General features: G+C 44.4%; 1 pseudogene; it reads right to left on the reverse strand.

Moving 5' to 3' along the window:
* Window positions 1–22,338: 22,338 nt before the first annotated feature.
* Window positions 22,339–23,329, reverse strand: LOC143622968 (lipid phosphate phosphatase gamma pseudogene; annotated as a pseudogene).
* Window positions 23,330–23,999: the final 670 nt, after the last annotated feature.

The following is a 23,999-nucleotide window of genomic DNA, read 5'->3' on the forward strand; positions in this document are numbered from 1 at the left end:
GTTTTTCTAAGTGAAATACAATATTCAAAATATTAAGTCATAATATTCCTGTAGAATCAATAGATGTTAAAGATTTTATATATATCAAAGAAAAAGTATGATTATGGCAACAAAAAGAAAAATCTATTAAAGCATAAATGGCACTTATTAAGTATGAACAGTCTCAATTTACCTCTTGCTTGCACCAAGGCCCGCCTGCTCATTTTCGACACCGATATGACCGACCCGACCCGCTTTTCATTGATTACATTTAAAAGAATGAAGGGAAAATGTCATAAAAAACCAATGTACTTTCTGTTTTTGTTCATAAAAGTCTCTCAACATTTTTTTGCACGTTAAAATCCCTCAACATGTTATTTTTGAACGAAATTGTGATTTTTTTAAAAACTAATTACATTGATGGCTCTTGTGGTTTAATCATATGACAACTTTAGTCCCCAAAATCAAAACATTACAAATTTAAACACGTTATTTGCATGAACATAACATTCTTGTTCCCTAAAATAGATGGGATTAACTTTTCTAGTTACATAAATATGTATCAAAATACCCTTATCATAATACAAACAAACTATATTTAATCTATAGCTCCATGTAATATGTATAAAAACTGGGCCAGCATATTGTAAACCCACCGCCGGCCCCAGCTTGTTCATTCTACCGTCTCTCTGCAAATCAGGCAACACCTCCGGCGACTACAAGTTCCTGGCGACCCAACACTACCACATAAGACACCCACTCCTCCTACCGCACCGACGCATCCAAACATTAACGCCACATATATGGGATTCTTGGTCGAAACGAACGCCATTATCTCAAACATCACCGGTGGTTACTTAAATCACCATCGCCAGATCTGCATCGATTGGTGATTACTGAGACCACCCCGACCATTACCAATGTCGGAAACCCACTTGAGAGCACCTTAAACCCTTTAACAAGTCAGTAGGCATGATCGGGGCTGGCGACAACATATCTTGACTTGAATACCGGTTTTGTTGGGTGGGGCCTGTTGGTGGTTACTTTCCTCCGGTCTTGCTTGAAATCAATTGATGAACAAGATGGGTCGTTGAAGAGGTAGGTCCCAGCAGAGCCCAGTTGGTCCCGCAAGACTCACCTTGAACAGGGACGTCTGCGCAAAGGCCATCTGCTCCCGCAGGACCCACCATGCTCAGAGAACCTTACGCGCAGTACGCAAGCTGTACACGCAGGGAAAGCCTCCCAATGGTGAAGTACCCCGCCTGTTCCCGCAGTTGCGGATACAAGCCATCAGGGAAGGCTACCCGCAGACAGCAGGGCTACACGCACAAGACAATAGATACTTCAGTAGTCACATGAAGGAATGAGCAAGACGGGAACAATCCCGCCAAAATGAGCCAGTCCGTATGATTCTGAAAGATCTTCTGTACTATACCTACCAAGGTATGGATAGGACAGACAATCTGACCAGAACAGCCCATGAGCCAATCACAGGGTGACAGCTCACCGACAACAGTACGAGGAGGAGCACCCTCTAGTACTGTTTGTCACTATTAGCCGCTGCCTACTCACCAACCCTTACTGCGGGGCGTGCGCAGCCTACAGTTGGTGGAATAGTGTTACTGTTGGCCGTAACCTATTCACCAACCAGCATGGCCTGCGTATAATCCACAGTAGGTGGGACGTGCATAATCTACAGTTGGTGGAATAGTGCAGCCGACTTTGTTACTGTTGGCCGTAACCTATCCACCAACCAGTATGGCCTGTGCATAGTCCACTGTTGGTAGAACAGGAATACTATTCAGCCGGCTGTGCCTTCTAGGAAACCTACCTTCGGCTATAAATACTCCAACATCTTGGAATGGTAAGATCATCTGCTATCCTGTTACCTAGCAATCTCTTAATATACACTTATATTCAGAGCAATCTAGTCTGATTCTCACGCCGGAGGGTGGTCACAAGGAGGAACCCCCCCCTTCTCAGTGACGAGCTTACGGTGTTTGTTTTGCAGGTCCCCTGAAGAACAACCGTCTCTGTTGGACCTCATTCTCGTGGGAAACATTACTTAACCCCCAGATTATCTATAATCTGTCCAGGGTTCACTTAGTGTTTCTTCATTGGCGCCATCCGTGCATAAAAGCTAGAACTAATTTAGTTTTTTCGAATTTTCTGAAGAAATGGTTAACGTTACTCCGGTCCAAAGGCCAGTAACCGACCAAGAAACCCCGGTAACAACCCCAGCAACTGGGGGGAACACCGGCGGTTATACAATCCTTACGAACACTACCCCGACTACCCAAGCCGGGGCAAGTGCAGTAAATATTCCACTGGGGTTCACCGATACCCAGCTGGAAAAACGAACGAGGGTCCCTCGCCAAACACTAGATCAAGTGAAGGCGTGGGCCGAAGCACGTCAGAAAGAGTTCCAAGCTGAATTGGACGAACGCTTGCGTTCAGTTCAACAGGCTGACGAATTCGGCAGTACTCGCCAACACCTCATTATGAACAGCGAGGGCGAGTACTCGGACGACGAGAGGGAGGAGTCCGATACCGACGCAAACCCTCGCCATAAGGCGAAAGGGAAGCGTAAGGAAACGGACTCCCAGCCAAAAAGGAATTTTGGGGAAGCCTTTAAACCAACAAATGCGGAGAGAAACCCGCGTGACTTCTCCAAAACCTTTAGACCAACTGCTACGAATGCAGGAAAGTCGAAATTTGCAAGGGACATTGCGGAAGCAATTGCCCCGAGAAGTGCCAAACAAATGTCCAACATTGGCACTTATGATGGTCTATCCGACCCAGACGACCATTTGAACAGGTTCATTGCAGGGGCTACCGTCAGTAACTGGACGGAACCCACGTGGTGTTACATGTTCCAGATGACTCTGGTCGGAGCAGCCAGGGCATGGTTCGATCGTTTACCGGTCCACCACATATATGACTGGGCGGACTTTCAGAACAAGTTCAGCCAGCACTTCAGCCAGCAGAGGAAGTATACTGAAGAGCAGTGGACGATCCTCAACTGCGTTAGAGAGGAGGATGAATCTTTACTAGACTTCATCACCCGCTTCAACTCCAAGAAGCTGAGTCTGGGCAACGTAAGTGAAGATCTTGTTCGCGCCGCTTTCATCCAGGGCGCCGAGTACCCAGAGCTTATCCGCACATTGACGGGTAAGGACGGCATGCCATCCACATGGGATGCCATCATGACGGCAGCCAAGCGCTTTGCCGAGACGGAGAAGCAGCTGGGAAGAGATCTTCCCCAGAGTACACACCTCTACACGCAGAGGACAAGGGAGAACAACGTTAGGACCGCCCGGCAGAACAAAAAGAGGCGGCTAGGTATTTGGCAGTCAAGGGTAAACTTTGACACCTCATCCAGCTCTCGCCCTCTTGTTGGCGGAAGGGACAACACACACCCTTCAAACCGAAAACACCGGTGGACGCCACTCACCAAGAGCGTCACGGAGATATTTGCCACGGAAAAATTGCCATGGCCAAAAGCCCCATTGATCCGGCAGAAACCTAATGCGGATCAAAGCAAATCCTGTGATTTCCACGGGACAAAGGGTCATGGTACTGAAGAGTGCACATCCTTGAAGGATATTGTTGAGACATTTGTCAAGGATGGAAGACTTGCACATCTCGTGGCATCAATCAGGAAGGGAGGAAGGAATGACAACCGGTACAGAGGTAACGGACGAAAGCCCGTCGACATCAGCATCAACATGGTTCATGGCAAGGTCGGAGGAAGAAAAAGACGAGTGACAGAACCATGCGCGTGGAAGGAAGCTGAGGTGCGCTTCCCGCGAGTGCCAGGAGGCCCCAGCAAAGAAGGCCCCATCGTCATCAAAAGCCAGCTGGGGCATTACATCACTTCCCGCACTCTTGTTGACAACGGCGCTTCGTCGACAGTGATGTACAGGCAGTTCTTTGACAAGCTGGATGATGAAGACAAAGAACGCTTGGAAACGGTCTACGCTTCAATGGAAGGGTTTGACGGCAGCACAGAAACCCCCCTGGGTATCCTATCTTTCCCCGTTATTCTTACCGATGGGAATCATTCACGCACAGAAGACGTGGATTTTGTCGTGATGAGAAAGCCACACCACACGTACGACATCCTATTCGGAAGAGACGGGATGGCAAGATTCAACGTCGTGGTATCTTCAGTCCACGGCATGATGGGATGGCCAACAGCTGAGGGTGTAGCGATGATCACTGGCATTCCCCAGGTATGCATCGCATCTGTCTCATCTAAACCCAAACCGAAAATGGCTAAACCAACCATCACCGAACCGGAAAAATGGGCCTTCAATGGCAAATACCCTGACCAGGCCGTTACCATTGGACCAACAATCGTTGATCCCACCCGCACCTTACTCAAACGCTTACTGCAGAAAAACGCTGACATCTTTGCGTGGGCACCAGCTGACATGACTGGTGTACCCCGAAGTAAGGCGGAGCATAAGCTCAAGTGCGATCCGGCTGTTACGCCAGTCGTACAAAAGCGCAGAGTAATGGGGCCTGAACAAACTAACGCGTGTAGATCCCAAGTCAAGGAACTCCTTGACGCAGGCATCATACGCGTTAGTAGATATCAAACATGGGTTGCAAATCCCGTAATGGTACCGAAGAATGACAAACAATGGCGCATGTGCATAGATTTCAAAGATTTGAACAAAGCATGCCCCAAAGATTGTTATCCGTTACCAGAAATTGATCTTAAGGTGGATTCGTTGGCACCATTTCGCCTTAAATGCTTCTTGGATGCGTATAAGGGGTACCATCAAATCCACATGGCCGTAGATGACCAGGACAAAACTGCATTTCGGACGCCCGATGGTACATTTTGTTATAAAATGATGCCATTCGGACTTAAGAATGCAGGGTCCACGTACCAACGACTGATGGACAAAGAGTTTCATGCCCAAATCGGGAGAAACTTGGAAGTCTATATGGATGATTTGGTCATCAAAAGCCCCGAGCCAGAAGCGATGTTGAAAGACATTGAAGAAACTTTCAACACGCTCAGAAAGATAAACATGAAGCTCAACCCGAGCAAGTGTTCATTTGGGATGGAAGAAGGGAAGTTCTTGGGAGTCATTGTTACTAAAGATGGCTTCAGAGCGAACCCTGAAAAGGTCGAAGCCATTGTTAAAATGGAATCACCTACCACCATCAAACAGGCTCAGACACTGAATGGACGACTAGTCGCACTTAATCGCTTTTTGGCAAACCATGCGGATAAGTCGTTTCCTTTCGTGTCAACATTGAGAAACTGCTTAAAGAAAACGCACTTCCGCTGGACACCAGAAGCGGAAGCAGCTTTTCAGGAGATTCGGTCACGCCTGATCGAACTCCCAACACTTACAGCACCACAAGCGGGAGAAGAGTTAATCCTATACCTTTCCGCAACAGATAGAGCAACCGGGGCAGTCCTGCTAATAGAACGAAAAGGCATCCAGATGCCAATCTATTATGTTAGCCGTGTACTAACAGACGTAGAAACCCGGTACTCTACCCTCGAAAAATTAGTCTTAGCACTTATACACACTTCACGCAGGTTAAGACGATATTTCCAGGGCCACCCAATCACCATTCTCACCAACTTCAAACTCTCAAACGTTCTAGGCAAACCCGAATTATCGGGACGTCTAGCCAAATGGGCAATTGAATTGGGAGAATATGCAATTAAGTATAAGCCAAGACCAACCATAAAAGGCCAGGTCCTGGCCGATTTTATTGCAGAAGTCCCCGCTTCGCGGGAGAAAGAGTGCCAGGAGGAGGCTCAACCCTCCCCAGCACAGGACATCAATGATGTCTGGCGACTCTACACTGATGGAGCAGCCAATAACGAGGGTTCAGGCGCAGGGTTAAAATTAACCAACCCAGCAGGCCAAGAATATACTTACGCTATTCGGTTGGATTTTCCAAGTACGAATAACGAAGCCGAATATGAAGCATTCTTGGCCGGATTGAGAATTGCGCGTAAGATGGGAGTGAAAAACTTGGAAGCCCACGTGGATTCCATGCTGGTGGCCAACCAAATAAATGGGACGTACACGGCTGTGAACGACACAATGGCCCTGTACCTCGCTCAGGCAAAAACCCTTATGCGTGATTTTAATGATTGTAAAGTCATACATGTCAAGCGCAGCGAAAACAAATCTGCGGATGCGTTAAGCAAGCCTGCATCACTAGCCTTCACCCACTTGGGAAAGGACATCCGCATTGAACTCCTCGAAGCACCATCAGTCCCGCACAAGGAAATTTGTGTCATCCAAACCGGTACAGAAACGTGGATGACACCAATAATAAATTACCTTGCAGCAGGAACACTACCAGAGTCAAAAACACAGGCAAGAAAACTACGCTGTAAAGCACTGAATTATCAACTCATCGATGACACCCTTTACAGACGTAACTTTCTTGGCCCACTCTTAAGATGCGTGGACAACAAAGATGCTGACTACCTCTTAAGGGAAGTACACGAAGGCATCTGTGGAGTTCACGCAGGTCCCCGCGCTGTTGTGGCTAAGCTGAACAATGCGGGATACTTTTGGCCGGGGATGCATATGGATGCACTGGCATACACCAGAAAATGCAGGTCTTGCCAGCTTTACGCACCCAACATGCATCGCCCGAAGAATGAACTTGTTCCAGTCACTTCTTCGTGGCCATTTCAGAAGTGGGCCATCGATGTGACAGGCCCATTTCCCACAGCAGCAGGAAATGTTCAGTTCCTAGTGGTAGCCATCGACTACTTCACCAAGTGGATAGAAGCAAAACCTTTAGCCCAAACAACCGCAAAACATATCAAAAAATTTATTTGGGAATTTATTATTTGTCGTTTTGGACTTCCACAGAATTTGGTGAGCGATAACGGCACCAACTTTGCTGACAAGAAGCTACAGCAGTGGCTGAAAGAACTTCAAATCACCCACACCTTTACCTCAGTGGCACACCCGCAAGGTAATGGTGAGGTGGAAAGAGCAAACAAGAGCATCGTCGATGGCATAAAGAAAAGACTCTTGAAACACAGATCCGGCTGGGTGGACGAGCTTCCGCACGTCCTTTGGGCAAACAGAACGCTGAAAAAGGCCAGTACGGGGGAAACCCCGTTCAGTCTCACTTATGGCACTGAAGCCATGGTCCCGGTCGAAATTGGTTTACCCTCACCAAGGGTCTTGATCCAGCCAGAAGACAATGATGCGGAAAGACGGTTAGACCTTATGCTAACCGAGGAACGCAGAGACTTAGCCGCAGTGCGTGAAGAGAATTACAAACGACAAATGCAAAAGTACTACAACACGCGGGTAAAACTCTGCAACTTCAATGAAGGAGACTACATACTGCGTAACAACGAGGCTTCGAACAAGCATTCTTGGCCGGATTGAGAATTGCGCGTAAGATGGGAGTGAAAAACTTGGAAGCCCACGTGGATTCCATGCTGGTGGCCAACCAAATAAATGGGACGTACACGGCTGTGAACGACACAATGGCCCTGTACCTCGCTCAGGCAAAAACCCTTATGCGTGATTTTAATGATTGTAAAGTCATACATGTCAAGCGCAGCGAAAACAAATCTGCGGATGCGTTAAGCAAGCTTGCATCACTAGCCTTCACCCACTTGGGAAAGGACATCCGCATTGAACTCCTCGAAGCACCATCAGTCCCGCACAAGGAAATTTGTGTCATCCAAACCGGTACAGAAACGTGGATGACACCAATAATAAATTACCTTGCAGCAGGAACACTACCAGAGTCAAAAACACAGGCAAGAAAACTACGCTGTAAAGCACTGAATTATCAACTCATCGATGACACCCTTTACAGACGTAACTTTCTTGGCCCACTCTTAAGATGCGTGGACAACAAAGATGCTGACTACCTCTTAAGGGAAGTACACGAAGGCATCTGTGGAGTTCACGCAGGTCCCCGCGCTGTTGTGGCTAAGCTGAACAATGCGGGATACTTTTGGCCGGGGATGCATATGGATGCACTGGCATACACCAGAAAATGCAGGTCTTGCCAGCTTTACGCACCCAACATGCATCGCCCGAAGAATGAACTTGTTCCAGTCACTTCTTCGTGGCCATTTCAGAAGTGGGCCATCGATGTGACAGGCCCATTTCCCACAGCAGCAGGAAATGTTCAGTTCCTAGTGGTAGCCATCGACTACTTCACCAAGTGGATAGAAGCAAAACCTTTAGCCCAAACAACCGCAAAACATATCAAAAAATTTATTTGGGAATTTATTATTTGTCGTTTTGGACTTCCACAGAATTTGGTGAGCGATAACGGCACCAACTTTGCTGACAAGAAGCTACAGCAGTGGCTGAAAGAACTTCAAATCACCCACACCTTTACCTCAGTGGCACACCCGCAAGGTAATGGTGAGGTGGAAAGAGCAAACAAGAGCATCGTCGATGGCATAAAGAAAAGACTCTTGAAACACAGATCCGGCTGGGTGGACGAGCTTCCGCACGTCCTTTGGGCAAACAGAACGCTGAAAAAGGCCAGTACGGGGGAAACCCCGTTCAGTCTCACTTATGGCACTGAAGCCATGGTCCCGGTCGAAATTGGTTTACCCTCACCAAGGGTCTTGATCCAGCCAGAAGACAATGATGCGGAAAGACGGTTAGACCTTATGCTAACCGAGGAACGCAGAGACTTAGCCGCAGTGCGTGAAGAGAATTACAAACGACAAATGCAAAAGTACTACAACACGCGGGTAAAACTCTGCAACTTCAATGAAGGAGACTACATACTGCGTAACAACGAGGCTTCGAACAAGCATTCTTGGCCGGATTGAGAATTGCGCGTAAGATGGGAGTGAAAAACTTGGAAGCCCACGTGGATTCCATGCTGGTGGCCAACCAAATAAATGGGACGTACACGGCTGTGAACGACACAATGGCCCTGTACCTCGCTCAGGCAAAAACCCTTATGCGTGATTTTAATGATTGTAAAGTCATACATGTCAAGCGCAGCGAAAACAAATCTGCGGATGCGTTAAGCAAGCTTGCATCACTAGCCTTCACCCACTTGGGAAAGGACATCCGCATTGAACTCCTCGAAGCACCATCAGTCCCGCACAAGGAAATTTGTGTCATCCAAACCGGTACAGAAACGTGGATGACACCAATAATAAATTACCTTGCAGCAGGAACACTACCAGAGTCAAAAACACAGGCAAGAAAACTACGCTGTAAAGCACTGAATTATCAACTCATCGATGACACCCTTTACAGACGTAACTTTCTTGGCCCACTCTTAAGATGCGTGGACAACAAAGATGCTGACTACCTCTTAAGGGAAGTACACGAAGGCATCTGTGGAGTTCACGCAGGTCCCCGCGCTGTTGTGGCTAAGCTGAACAATGCGGGATACTTTTGGCCGGGGATGCATATGGATGCACTGGCATACACCAGAAAATGCAGGTCTTGCCAGCTTTACGCACCCAACATGCATCGCCCGAAGAATGAACTTGTTCCAGTCACTTCTTCGTGGCCATTTCAGAAGTGGGCCATCGATGTGACAGGCCCATTTCCCACAGCAGCAGGAAATGTTCAGTTCCTAGTGGTAGCCATCGACTACTTCACCAAGTGGATAGAAGCAAAACCTTTAGCCCAAACAACCGCAAAACATATCAAAAAATTTATTTGGGAATTTATTATTTGTCGTTTTGGACTTCCACAGAATTTGGTGAGCGATAACGGCACCAACTTTGCTGACAAGAAGCTACAGCAGTGGCTGAAAGAACTTCAAATCACCCACACCTTTACCTCAGTGGCACACCCGCAAGGTAATGGTGAGGTGGAAAGAGCAAACAAGAGCATCGTCGATGGCATAAAGAAAAGACTCTTGAAACACAGATCCGGCTGGGTGGACGAGCTTCCGCACGTCCTTTGGGCAAACAGAACGCTGAAAAAGGCCAGTACGGGGGAAACCCCGTTCAGTCTCACTTATGGCACTGAAGCCATGGTCCCGGTCGAAATTGGTTTACCCTCACCAAGGGTCTTGATCCAGCCAGAAGACAATGATGCGGAAAGACGGTTAGACCTTATGCTAACCGAGGAACGCAGAGACTTAGCCGCAGTGCGTGAAGAGAATTACAAACGACAAATGCAAAAGTACTACAACACGCGGGTAAAACTCTGCAACTTCAATGAAGGAGACTACATACTGCGTAACAACGAGGCTTCGAACCAAGAACGCCCAGGAAAGCTGGCCCCGGTCTGGGAAGGGCCATACGTTATCAAACAAGTCCTGGGAAAGGGCGCATACCGGCTCGAAAGGCTCGATGGCACTCCCATCCCAAGAACATGGAATGGAGCTCAATTACGCAAATGTTATATGTAGATCAATTCCAAACTTGTAAAGAAAAGGCCTAAGAGCCACTTCTAATGGAAATGATTCTCCTTTCACAATGTGTTGATAGCCTTACCTTTAACTTATGAACTTCCCATGTGCCGGTATTCACCGCATCAATGTGTGAAGAAGTAAGTAGTTGCGTGTGGAAGGCGGCAAAACCCGCATAAACACAACGCTAAAAATGTTAAAAAAGTTCTAAGGAAAACCTACACGCAGGTCAGATGTAAGTAAAGTTTAGCCATCCTTGTAAGTGCAAGTGACGGTCTTACCCGCACAATCACGAACAAGGAAGCAAAACTTCAACCTATCATCTACCACGTTCAAAGGTTAACTTATTCTGAACACTTAGAAAATTTCAAAGGAAAAGATGAGGAAAACTTCCACGCAGGTTAAATGTAAGTTTAGCCATCCTACTAAGTGCAAGTGACGGTCCTACCCGCACAATCATGAAAGAGGAAGCAAAATAAACTTATAATTTACCACGTCAAAAAGTTAACTTATCTAAGTACTAAAGAAATTGCTAAGTGTAAACATGCGTAAAATAAACAAAGAAAAGGACAAACACATTCTTTATATCATCAAAACTCGAATATTACAAACATTGCTGGGCGTATACCCGCATACAAAAGAAATACAAAAGCAAATATCTACGCTAGTGGTGGAAAGGGATCTTCTGGATCATGCTTCAGGACCACTTCCACTTGGACCCGCACCATCAGCAGAGTGTGGCGGTTCAAGGAAAGCTCTAAGGACAGCAAGCCCATCATCAGCAGCAGCAATTTCATTCACCTTCTCCACCACCGGATGCGGGAAGGCAGCATACTGGTTCACTGCTTGGTCGTAAATAGTTTCAGTATCCGCATTATACAAAGGGAAGTTGGAAGGCGGGACGCCTTTCTCAGCAAACCCTAGACCAAGCAGGAAGCCGGTCTGTTCCCCATCCTCATGAGAAGCGTTGAGGGCTGCGCTCATAGCATCGTCGTAAGATGTCTCTGAAAAGACCCGATGCACAACCTACAAAAAATGTACAAGTATAAGAAACACTTCTATTTTTACAAAGGAAAGCGTGAAGACATAAAGCTAAAATACCTGAGGCAACGCTTCTCGAAGAAGCCATTCCTTGGCAACCAGAGCTTGGGTGCAGGCGCGTTCAGCTTCGCTCTTATTAAGATTGGCAAGAAGCACATCCTTTGCAGCGGCCTCTTCAACGCCCTTAAGCTTCCGCTCGGTGTGCGCAAGCACACCCTTCTGGTCCAGGATCTCTTGAAGCTTCTTCGCGTCCTCCATAGCCAAGGCATCATGAGCCTGTTGAAGAGCCTCTAATTTGGCTTTAAGTTCTTCATTCTCCAGGCGGAGAGGCTCAGCAACAGCTTCAGCCTTGGTGGCCCTCTCGGTCGCGTTCCTCGCAGTCTCCTTAGCTAGCCGAAGCTGTTCGTTAACAGCTTGGGCAGCCTTGGAGCGGGTCTCGAGTCGCGCTTGAACCTCAACCTCGAGGGCCTTGAAGGCCTTCTCCTTCTCCGCAGCTACTGCGGTTAGTTTTTGGTTCTCCTCCCGGAGAGCACGCGCCTGAGATACTTCTTTAACGCGAGCTGCTTTCAACTTGTCGTTTTCACGACAAAGCAGCTCGACGCGTGGCTGCATCCGGGCCAGGAGAACCCGAAGCTCGTTGGTTAGCCTACCCTCCTGGTAGCTAACCATGGCTTCCCCCAACGCACCATGGGGAGCAGCGTGGCGAGCCCAGTCCACGCACTCCACAGGTGTGCGAAGGGTTGTTCCTCGGCGAATGTTCCATCTTGGAACATACACTTCATTGGAATCCGACACTGCAAAAGAAACAAAGCAGTTAGGAAAAGATGATAAAAAATGCATAAAGGCCAAAAGAACCCTACGCACCTGTAGGGTCGATCACAGGCCGATAGCCACCGAACCCATCACCTGAACCTAAGGGAAATCCATCCAAAAGGTCAGGCAGATGGGAAGGTAACAAAGATCGGCGAGAAGCCCCGCGCGTACCTGAAGGTTCGGCCGTCGAGGCCGATGGCGGAGGCGGCATGGTTTCCGCCGCAGTCGATGGCGGAGGCATGGTGTCCGCCGCGGTCGCCGCCGCGGAGTCAGCAGCAACAGTAACCGCCGGCTCGGTGAAGGATGCTGTAAAAATCGCACTCACCGCCGGCGGTGACGTCATCTCGGCTGGAACAGTCGGCTCAAAGGAGTGAGCAACTGGACCAGCGGAAGCAGGCGCAGGTGCCTGGGTCGACGCCTCAGGTAGGCTGACCGAGCCTACCGTCATTGGCGGAGAGGTACTCCTCTGCGCTCCACCCTGGAATGCGTCAACATCCACGCCTGCACAAAGAAGACAAGTGTATTAGCAATAAATTTATGAAGTATGATAAATCTACAAAGATAAGGATGTTTGTACTTACGGGTTTTCTTGAGCCTGAACGTACGGACGGGCGGAGACGAACCCGATGGAGCCGGTCTCTTGATGCCGGTAACCGTCGTCGTCGTTGGTCCTCCGGAGGTAACAGTCGTAGCCTCCGGAGCAGTGGTCTTCTCACCACCAGGGTTCCGCGCCACCTCTTCACTATCTGACTCGGTGTCAGATAGAATCACTGGATCGGCTGTGGAGGCCGCCTTCTCCTTCCCTTTCCCGCCGGCAGCCCTCTTCTTCCGCACCAACGAAGGACCATCTGCGGATTCCTCAGAAGAAGACGGGATGTCAGGAATTCCAACAGCGGGTACAGCATTGAGGGGTTGAGGATGGAATAACGCCTTACCTGGCCGCCGGTGGCTCAGGATCTCGTGGCCTAAGGGATAGACCTCCACGAACCGATCCGCCATTTGTTCCAGGATGGGCAACTCGTTCTCGTCTAGAGCACGAGTACCCATCCGCGCGGGACCGTCAGCTTCCCGCGGGTACAGGAGCGACTCCAAGTCGTTCCCCTCTGAAAGAAAATAAACAGTTAGAAGATAAACTCGTATAAGCAAAAAGAAACGGAGCATACCGTAAGGGATAGAGTTCGAACCGTATTCGAGGACGATCGGAACCTTTTGCGCGTCAGCCTCTTTCCACACTCGGCTCATCCCTAACATCACCATCCCGGACTCCGGAAACCGGAAAACCGGAGATTGGACCCGGGATATCTTCGAGAACCATTCCGCCTCCTGGTAGTTGGTGGCGTGAAGGCTCGGAATTGCTTGGCCATTTTTAAACTTCATGGCAAGGGGGACGGCGCGAGCGGATATGTAGAAGAACTCCCGCTTCCACGAACGGAGACTGCGCTCGGTGGCACAAATCTTTAAACCCTTGATACGGGTTGTCAGGTTATACCACCCCTGGATGCACCTCCAAGTGTAGAAGGTCATCAGGCGGTCAACATGGGGCTCGAGGCCCAAAATCCGGCACACCCACTCGAAATGGCGAATCTTGGCGATCGCCATGGGGTGCAACTCGGTCAGATGAACACCGTGCCTCTCGAGGACACGGTAAACAAACTTTGTCAATGGGAACCTAAGATTCCCATAGACAAAGAATGCTGCATAAACCCCGATCTTGCCTCTGGGGGCATCGTACACGGTCTGATGGGGTTCAGGAAACTCAGGCTCGAGAGGATCGAGCATGAACTTCCTAACAACATACCGGTACTGATCGCCGGGCAGAGCACACTGGCACTCGCCAGCAGTACTCCTGTCATCGGTGGTAGACTCGAGATCATGTGAAGACATCTTGCAGAAAGAAAGCGATTTCGGGAAAATGCTTGCCTGGAAAGGGGAGTATTTGCCGGAAATCGCAAAGAAGAAGAAGAGAAGGGTGAAGGTGTGAATTACAAAGGACCCTCTCCCCCTTTATATACTAATCGCAATTAATGCGGTGAATTTAATGCGGAGGAGAGAGAAATCGAGGGTGCAATGAAACTATGACGCGTGGCAAAAAGCAAGCTGGCAACAGCTGTCAAAAGGACGCGTGCCAGTAATTTCGCGGCCACGCGCCCGAAAAATCGCGCCCACGCGCCTGAAAAAGCGTCTGGAATGACCATGTACTGTCACGTCACCATAACTTCCTGCACGTCCTGACACAGTCAGAAGAAACCGTCGCACGACGTTTCAGATGTTTGGACTGTTCCTATCTTTCCACCAACTCTTCGAATTTCGAAATTCAAAATTCAAAAAGATTCAAAAGTAAGCGGGAAAGTACTTACCTTGGCAACCAAGTAACCATAAGCCGGGTGCGGGTACAGTGTTAAGGCAAAACCCTTCACATACCTAGCACCCGCAGGGAATTGAAGCCAAAAATACCTTGGCAACCAAGTAACCATAAGCCGGGTGCGGGTACAGTGTTAAGGCAAAACCCTTCACATACCTAGCACCCGCAGGGAATTGAAGCCAAGAGTACCTTGGAAGTAAAGTAACCGTAAGACGAGCGCGGGTAGTGTTAAGGCAAAACCCTTCACATACCTAGCGCCCCGCAGGGAATTGAAACCAAGAAGGATCTTCTGGGCAATGCTTGCGGATAGAGGAATAACATCCCCGCATAACGGGAACGTCGAGAATTATATTGTTTGAAACTCCGTGATGGAATTGGTGGTCTTAGCATAATTGATCACTATGTTGAAAACCACCAGAACCCCATGGAGACTATATACAAGTAAGACTCAACGCTCCTGACTTGCGAGAAGGTTACATACCTACCCGCATCATACCCAAAGATCAAGCAAAAAAAATCGGGAATTTTTGCAAGTGACATTAGGAAACCCGCGGGAAGAATCCCCACGGAGAACCTTAAAACTAAAAACCCTTTTCAAAACCCCTTGCTTAAAGTCCAAAAGTTCACCTCACCTTATTAAACATTCATGAGAAGAACATTGGACTGGGGGGACTTGAAGAGGTAGGTCCCAGCAGAGCCCAGTTGGTCCCGCAAGACTCACCTTGAACAGGGACGTCTGCGCAAAGGCCATCTGCTCCCGCAGGACCCACCATGCTCAGAGAACCTTACGCGCAGTACGCAAGCTGTACACGCAGGGAAAGCCTCCCAATGGTGAAGTACCCCGCCTGTTCCCGCAGTTGCGGATACAAGCCATCAGGGAAGGCTACCCGCAGACAGCAGGGCTACACGCACAAGACAATAGATACTTCAGTAGTCACATGAAGGAATGAGCAAGACGGGAACAATCCCGCCAAAATGAGCCAGTCCGTATGATTTTGAAAGATCTTCTGTACTATACCTACCAAGGTATGGATAGGACAGACAATCTGACCAGAACAGCCCATGAGCCAATCACAGGGTGACAGCTCACCGACAACAGTACGAGGAGGAGCACCCTCTAGTACTGTTTGTCACTATTAGCCGCTGCCTACTCACCAACCCTTACTGCGGGGCGTGCGCAGCCTACAGTTGGTGGAATAGTGTTACTGTTGGCCGTAACCTATTCACCAACCAGCATGGCCTGCGTATAATCCACAGTAGGTGGGACGTGCATAATCTACAGTTGGTGGAATAGTGCAGCCGACTTTGTTACTGTTGGCCGTATCCTATCCACCAACCAGTATGGCCTGTGCATAGTCCACTGTTGGTAGAACAGGAATACTATTCAGCCGGCTGTGCCTTCTAGGAAACCTACCTTCGGCTATAAATACTCCAACATCTTGGAATGGTAAGATCATCTGCTATCCTGTTACCTAGCAATCTCTTAATATACACTTATATTCAGAGCAATCTAGTCTGATTCTCACGCCGGAGGGTGGTCACAAGGAGGAACCCCCCCTTCTCAGTGACGAGCTTACGGTGTTTGTTTTGCAGGTCCCCTGAAGAACAACCGTCTCTGTTGGACCTCATTCTCGTGGGAAACATTACTTAACCCCCAGATTATCTATAATCTGTCCAGGGTTCACTTAGTGTTTCTTCAGTCGTAATGCGTTTTAACTCATTATTGTAGTTGTCTATTTGTATTTCAATAAGATTTTATATAACTGTTTGATATAAGTGGCCATATCTTAGTTTGTTTTATTTAATTAATAATATAAAGGCTGTTTTGCTACATATTTATTTAACTAGAATAGTTAGGGAATTAATTAGAATAATTAACATATTTCAGGGATCAACGATGTTATGTTTAACGGGTTCAAACTTGTAATATTTTTAATTTATGGACTAAAGTTGTCATATGATTAAACCACAAGAGCCATCAATGTAATTAGTTTTTAAAAAATTCACAATTCTGTTCAAAATTAACATGTACAGGGATTTTAACGTGAAAAAAAATGTTGAGGGACTTTTGTGAGCAAAAACAGAAAGTACATTGGTTTTTTATGGTATTTTCCCTTAAAAGAAACACGTGGTGGCTAGTTAATTATAAGTACGAAAATCTAAATTAGACACAATTGTTGTTTTTTTTTGTTTTCAAGTATTTTCACTTTTTTTTAAATGTTGTTAGCTATTTTATACAATAATATTTATGTAAAAAGAAAAGAACTACATCATAAAATAAAGCATTTTATTCTCTTTAATTTGTGTAGCATTTCCGCTATACTTTAAAAAATTGTTTTTTTTATAAGTAAAAAAAGAGTTGATGCAAATTCATATTTTACCAGAGTTATTGCATGTGTTGCGAAGTGACCTACGTACATTGCAAAGTTTTCTATATTGCGAAATGCTTAACTTGCGAACCGACTGCTTTCGCGAGAAGGTCTAAGCCATTTTCCCGAAATCTAACTTTTAAGGCTCTTTTAAGATCAAGTTTGCTACTTTTCACATTTACAGGTCCAATCTAGTAATTACCTATTTTCATCGGTTTCTAAGCATGCCAAGAACACCTTTCTGGTAAAAACGTTCCTTGAACGAACTCGAGCTAGATCCGTAAAATGTAGATGTTGTTAGGGCTTAATCCGTTGATGGTTTCTTGTTAAAATGATGAGATCTACATGATGGCATGATAGTTTCCTGAATTTGAGATGAGAGCTTAAGTGTAAGTTTTGATGGTGTAACTATGGTAAAAGGTTTTCCATAAACAATTAGCTGCATGACATTTTAGCCCATAATTTACCTATTTAAGAGTCATTAAGTTAATCCTTTTATTTGAGTCCCAGATGGAACAATTGTCTAAATTCATATGTATACAGCCATAATAATCACTTCAAAACAAAACCAACATACTTTATAGAAAAAACACACAAGAATTACTAGCTTCAAAATATATAAACTCCTAACCATGATTGCAGTAAGTACTCTTAAGGCACGGCCTTTGCTTTTTCACATTATAAGATCCCGGACATTTGTTTCTGTCGCACCCAGGATTAGGGTTGTTCGATTTATAAATTATATGAGGTTTTTGTTGGGCCAGAATCCGCCGATGTTCCTCGGTGTCCATAAGAAACTCTTCATCTTCTTCAACTAGTGTTGGACTTGGACCCTCAGCCATAGTGTCATTGTACGTATCCACACACTTCCTTGATGATGATGATAAAGATCCTTCACAGTAACTGATCATTGTGAGGATGATTAATAGTGTGATAAGATGACACACGTGAAGAAATTGTTAAAGATGTGTTTCTTGATCCATGACTTGCCATTATTTGGAAGAAATTTTATTCAATTGTTGATGAAGATAATGTTGAGTTGTAAACACGGACATTGTGGTTTTGTAAATAGTGGCGAATGATAATGGTGGCTAGGCGTGGCCCCAATTTTTTTTTTCCAATAAGCAATGTAAATTTACGTGTATCCATTCAAGAATTTATATATGTCATGTGAATTTATCCGTTTTCGTTCGAAATTTTTTGTAAGATTATTGACATTCTAACGAGATAAAATGATTTTATAATAATTTTAATCCAATTCATGAAAATAAACAATAAAGAGAAATTCAAAACCAATTATCTTATTATTTTATAAATATATATACAGTGGAATTGGATTATTAGGGTGACCCACTTTAATAAAATTATGCCCAGGAACTTGATATGTCATCAATAAGCATGCCCGACTTCGTACATGGGTAGGTACGTAATTAATGTTATGTGATAAAGAACGAATAATTCGGCTACTTGATTGCAGGGGTGTCAGTTTCTGACAAGATTCGGAACCCGACATGAAAAAATATAGGTTTTTGGTCGGCTGAAACGGCCCGTTTTCTTAAACAGGTCAACCCGAACCCGACACGTTTAAAAAATAGGTCAACCCGAACCCGGCCCGTTAAAAAGTAGGTTGACTTGTTAACCCGTTTAACAATTTTAAAGAAGTTAATATTTTTATTTTAGAAATGAGATGTTAAATTTTAAAGTTAAATACTTAGTTTGTTAATTCTTCATATCTCAATTAACATTTAAAAGTATAATATTTTGTTTTTACACTGCTTTTATCTTCTTTTTACTTCTAATAATTTCATTTTATTAGTTCTAACTGTATATTCTCTGGTTATTTCATTCGTTTGTTCTTATCTAGAGCTAAATATTTGAACCTAAGTTTGTTAATTGAGAGCAAGAGATAAATATACAAAAACAAATAAATTTATCACAAATTATTAACAAGTTTTATATGAATAAGAGTAATTAATTGTTTAGTTTATTACTAAATCAATAGATGTTACTCATATTCATATATGGACGTAAAATGGGTTGATCTGAAACACGACACAAATTTAAATGGGTCGACACGACCCGACACGAATAAGAATATGGGTTGGGTTAGGGTTGAAGAATCTTAACACGCTAACCCGAAACTCATCAACTCGTCAGCACGCCAACCCGACACGATTGACACCCCTACTTGATTGTACATTGTTTTGTTTTTCACCTTAATGTCTTATACGGTAAACACACGTGAACAACATGCAACCATATTTTTTAGATTTGATCTCTTGAGGCACTACTATCTTTATATTTTCGCTACACCTTGTTTCCAGACGTCTATATGCAGGTTAACTGAACATTAAAAAGCATGTAAAATTACATCTTTACCCCAACAACACAAATTGCAATATGTATATTTTGTGTTTAAACTCAATTACATAACTTAATTACCTCTGCTATTTTTTCCTTCCTCTTCCAACATAACTAGAGGGGTTTCGTTGACCCCCCAACTGTCCAATTTTGCTATTAACACTGGTATCCAGCATTGGTTGATGCCATAACTTTGATGTAGTCTTTTGGATCATGAATGTAGACGGTGGTGGATGAGAAGTTGAACGAAGTTCATAAATCCTGTGGTTAGCTTTCCCTTCAAGAAGCAAAAGATGTGAATTGGGATCTTTGATTAAAAACATAGATTGAAAGAATTGAATTAGAAAATGACTATCATCACATAAACGAGAAATGGAAATAATGTTTCTGGATATATTTTGTGAGTATAAGAGTGGTGGTTGGTGTGTGTATAACAAGTGAACCAATATGAGTGATTTTAATAGACGAACCGTCACCGATTATAAGCTCCTTGGTTCCATCATAAGGTGCATAGGTGGTCAATGCATTTAGATCATTGGTGACATGGTGAGTTGCTCCACTGTTCATTAGCCCTTTTGTAGTGGATTCGTTGGGCATAGTCATCATGTTAATTTGTGGTGCGGTGTTGGTGGAGGGGTTGGGAGTGTAGGCAGAAAGCAAACATGTGGCATGATTTTCTTAAACCCTTAAGTGTGTGCCCTTTGATATGACAACATTGACATTTTTCAAGAAATGATAGAATACCATTAAGTGTTGGTTTTGGGTTTGGGTGGTGCTAGCATTGAATGCTTTGTTGCCGGGCATAGTGGAATTGAGAAGGAAAAGTAAAATTAATAATAGTAACTATATCCCGAAGAGACCTATGACCTGGTGGTATGACATTTGACTTCCACAGAAGTGGTGTGGTTTATATCCTTGCAACTTGCAAGTGTAAGGTTTAATGATATTTTAGGTGTAAAATATTGTTATTCAAATAAAGATGAAGACAACACATAGAATAATAAACTATAAACATATGTGCACCCTCATGACCCAACTCTCATTCAGGGATCACATACATATACTAGCTAGTCACGATTCGATGTGTCCATCGCATAATACACATCGATTACAAAGTGTTTAATTTTCGAGTTCACCAATTCCAGCCAGCTCAATCCACAAACCAAGCCCAATTTTCTGTTGACGGATTACTAGCGAATTTTCTATCTGTACCGGGGCATACACCACGTAGATAATAACTATAACAAGAAAAGGGGGTTTCACTAATTTTCGAATCGTTCTTGGTGTTGCAGACGAAAACAGAACTCATGGGTTATGATACTCTATACTCCAACTCTTCAGCTTAAATAACCAACAACTTCAGTAGCATTAACCCTATTTGTGGCCCCCACTGATAAGATTTTGAACGTGTCCATCTAGTTTTGATGTTGATGTAAAACGATTTACACGTACCCTTGTGGTCCATATTCCTTATGGTCACATGTTCAAGAGGACTATATAAGAACATGATCAATAAGTCTTTCTGGAGGGATCAAGATAAATAAGTAAGAAGTAATAAAAGATAAAATCTTGTAGGACCATATGCCTTTTCATTACGACAAAAGTATGTTCGAATATCAATTTCGTGAGCAACAGATATCACTTTATTTCAGCTTTCAGAGTCATATTGTTTAATATAATGCAAATTCGGGTAGAATGTGTTGCACGCATAGAGCCCAACACGCTTTTAGGACACCAAAAGCTCGTTTAATGACCTTTTGTTTTGTGTTTTTTTTGCTACCTTAAACCTTTTTCATTTATTCTCACGTGTATAGGTACATGTTTTCACAATAATTGTCAGTTGGGGGTATCCCATCAACAAGATAATACCTATGTTTGTATTGTAAATGTTACGCGTATTTGTATTATTAGATGAATGCGCACTTGTCAACTCAATGATGAAATGTCATTGACGCGGACATATATATGTTACACACAATCTCTGAACTATATGATGAAGATGTTTTCTAAAGTATTTGGGGTTGAAATATGAAAAGAACTAGTAAATTATGACAACAAAAATATGAGTATGTTATACGATCGGTATACATAAAAGAGAAAGAAAAAAAGGGGGGGGGGGGTTGTAATAAAACACACTTTCTTGATGTTAAATTTTAACATATCAAAAAGTGCAGTGGTTATTCACCTAAAGTAGGGACTCAGGGTTCTCCCTTTCCGAGCTAGTTGAAAGCTATGTATTGTGAACTTCAAGTCTTCAACATAAGCACTGAATGATCAAAGGCCAGTCGATACATGGCCCTGCTGTGGCATCGATCATAGTCTTCGTTGTGCAGTTTCCTGGGTATAACTCGGACAGAACCTTGGATTGATTTACTGTTGCAAAATATGTAAGTAACACATGACAATCAAGTGTGCTCTGGATACCAGAGTTGATGGTTTCCTCACCAAGATAAGGGGCTCAGAAGACTTTTTTGGTTTACAACTTCCAAAATACTATTCTAAAATGATAAGTCAAATGAACATGTAACATTGCTAATTTTGTTTTGTTTAGATCCTACTATCCTAGGCATGCCTATCTTCCTCTTAATAACAAAAACCTTTTCTAGAGACATTAACATTGCGTTCACAAGCTTAACGCGTGGATTATGAGAGAAAAATTGTAAACATGGGCAGAACTAGAGGGGGTCCGCTGACCCTCCAATTGTCCAACTTTTCTATTAACACGGGCATCCAACATTGTCGTTTTCTTGTAGGTTGACTCCCAATATTGTCATCCGTAGAGTAACCGAAACGAAACATTAGAATTATTAAATTTCTTTTCTTTCTTAACTTACTCTTTTTTTATCTCTCTCCACACTCAATAATATATAAGAGCATCATTTAGGCTTTAACTTATCCATTCAATGTGACAATAATCAACAAAAACTCACACATTTAAAAACCAAATCAACTTTATATGTGAGTTTAAATGGATTATCGCGATTCAAAGGCGCAACCAAATGTTTATACAAGTATATAAAACTCACTAAACATCAACTAACAAAGTATCTAATTATCTTATTCTGATTCCAACTCACAATAACCACCTTACAGAACATCCAAAAGCCCTTATGTCATACCAAGCAAACAATATAACCAAACAATAGTAACCCCTCTCCCATCACTCCGACCGCTTGTACGACGGATGCCTCCTCGCAGCCCGCGCATTCGCGTACTCAAACTCCAACAAATTCGGTATATGCGACGTATCCTTAATATAAAACCACCTCCCGACCGAACTCTCCTCAATCGCCAAAAACACCTTCTTAATCCTCGCATTCACCACCCAAAACCACACACAACCCAAAAAAATCCCTAAACTTGCACCCGCAAACACTTGCCCGACCGTATGATACCCCAAATAAACCCTCGAGTACATCGTAAGCACCGCTAAAGGCCACACGACGAAACACGCAACCCACATTTGCCTTCTCAATATAGTCCCTAACTTATTATAAGTTAACAAAGTAAAATACGTAGCGAAAAAGAACATGTACTGGGAATGGCTAGACGGACAGCCGTGCGAGTCGCACATCTCGAGTAGGATACAGGTTTCGGGGCGGGCTTCCTGTACGGCTAGTTTGATTGAATCGCTAATGATTTGGGAAATGAGTAGGCCTATAGCGAAGAAGATACCTTGGAGTTCACGGCGGAAGATGAAATGAGAGACGAAGCCGCCGAGGCTGATGAAGACTGGGACTAAGGAGATCCAGGCTAAGAAGTGGCCTAATTGGTCGCCTCTGTGGTAACGGACGTGGGTTAGGGTTACGGCGCGTAATTGGGAAGACATTGGTGGGATTGTTAGGGTTAGGGTTTGTGATTCGATGGTGAATTTGGGGGAATTTGATGGGATTGTGGAATTAGGGTTTGGATTGGTTGTTTAACGATTTGTTATCCAGATGTTAACTAACTAATTGGTGTTTGGTGTTGACTTTAGACGCTCAATTGTTATTGGGCTATTGTTATCCACACATTGGCTAATCAACGGGGTGTTTGGGTTTTTACAACGTTTTCATAACTGAATCAGACACTAAATCGGACGGACAACCAGTTCACCAGTTGAACCTGTCAGACCGACAGAACACTTTTTTTCCTAAAAAATGACGGTTTGGGAAAATAAGGCTTTTTTCTAATATTTTTTTCATAATAAACCGGTTGAACCGGTCCGTTTTTCAATCGTACTGGTAAACTGATTCAGACCGGAGGTTTTCTAGGACCCGAACGAGCTATATAGAAACAGTTCAGACCCGTCGGTGGTTCGAATTCCGTCGGACTCGTTCGACCGTCCGGTCCGGTCCGATCTTAACAACATTGGGTGTTTGGGGGTTTGTCTCGTTCTAGATATCATTACAAATGTTGGTGCTCTCTCTCGAATGGGATAAAAAACAAGTTGGTATCTTGGTTTGTCCGATTGGTCTTACTCCGTTTGACTCGTAACTTTTTCAAAGAAGTTGAAATGTGTCACGTTGTTTTTAGTTATAGCCAACTATGGTTACCCTGATATAAGAGGTAGAATCTATAACATAAGAGGATACGAAGTCGACGGGTAAGCAGCAATTTTTGAAAAAAAAAACGTATTCATGGTTAAGCTTGCTTTGTTACAAGTAGCATTTAGCGATCTTATTTGGTTTATTAAAACATGTTGATCAATAATATACATAAACTAA

The sequence above is a fragment of the Bidens hawaiensis genome, unplaced genomic scaffold (assembly GCF_021521415.1).
Source record: "Bidens hawaiensis isolate Kalapana, Puna unplaced genomic scaffold, B.hawaiensis_p1.1 tig00003244_1, whole genome shotgun sequence".
Classification (NCBI taxonomy): domain Eukaryota; kingdom Viridiplantae; phylum Streptophyta; class Magnoliopsida; order Asterales; family Asteraceae; genus Bidens; species Bidens hawaiensis.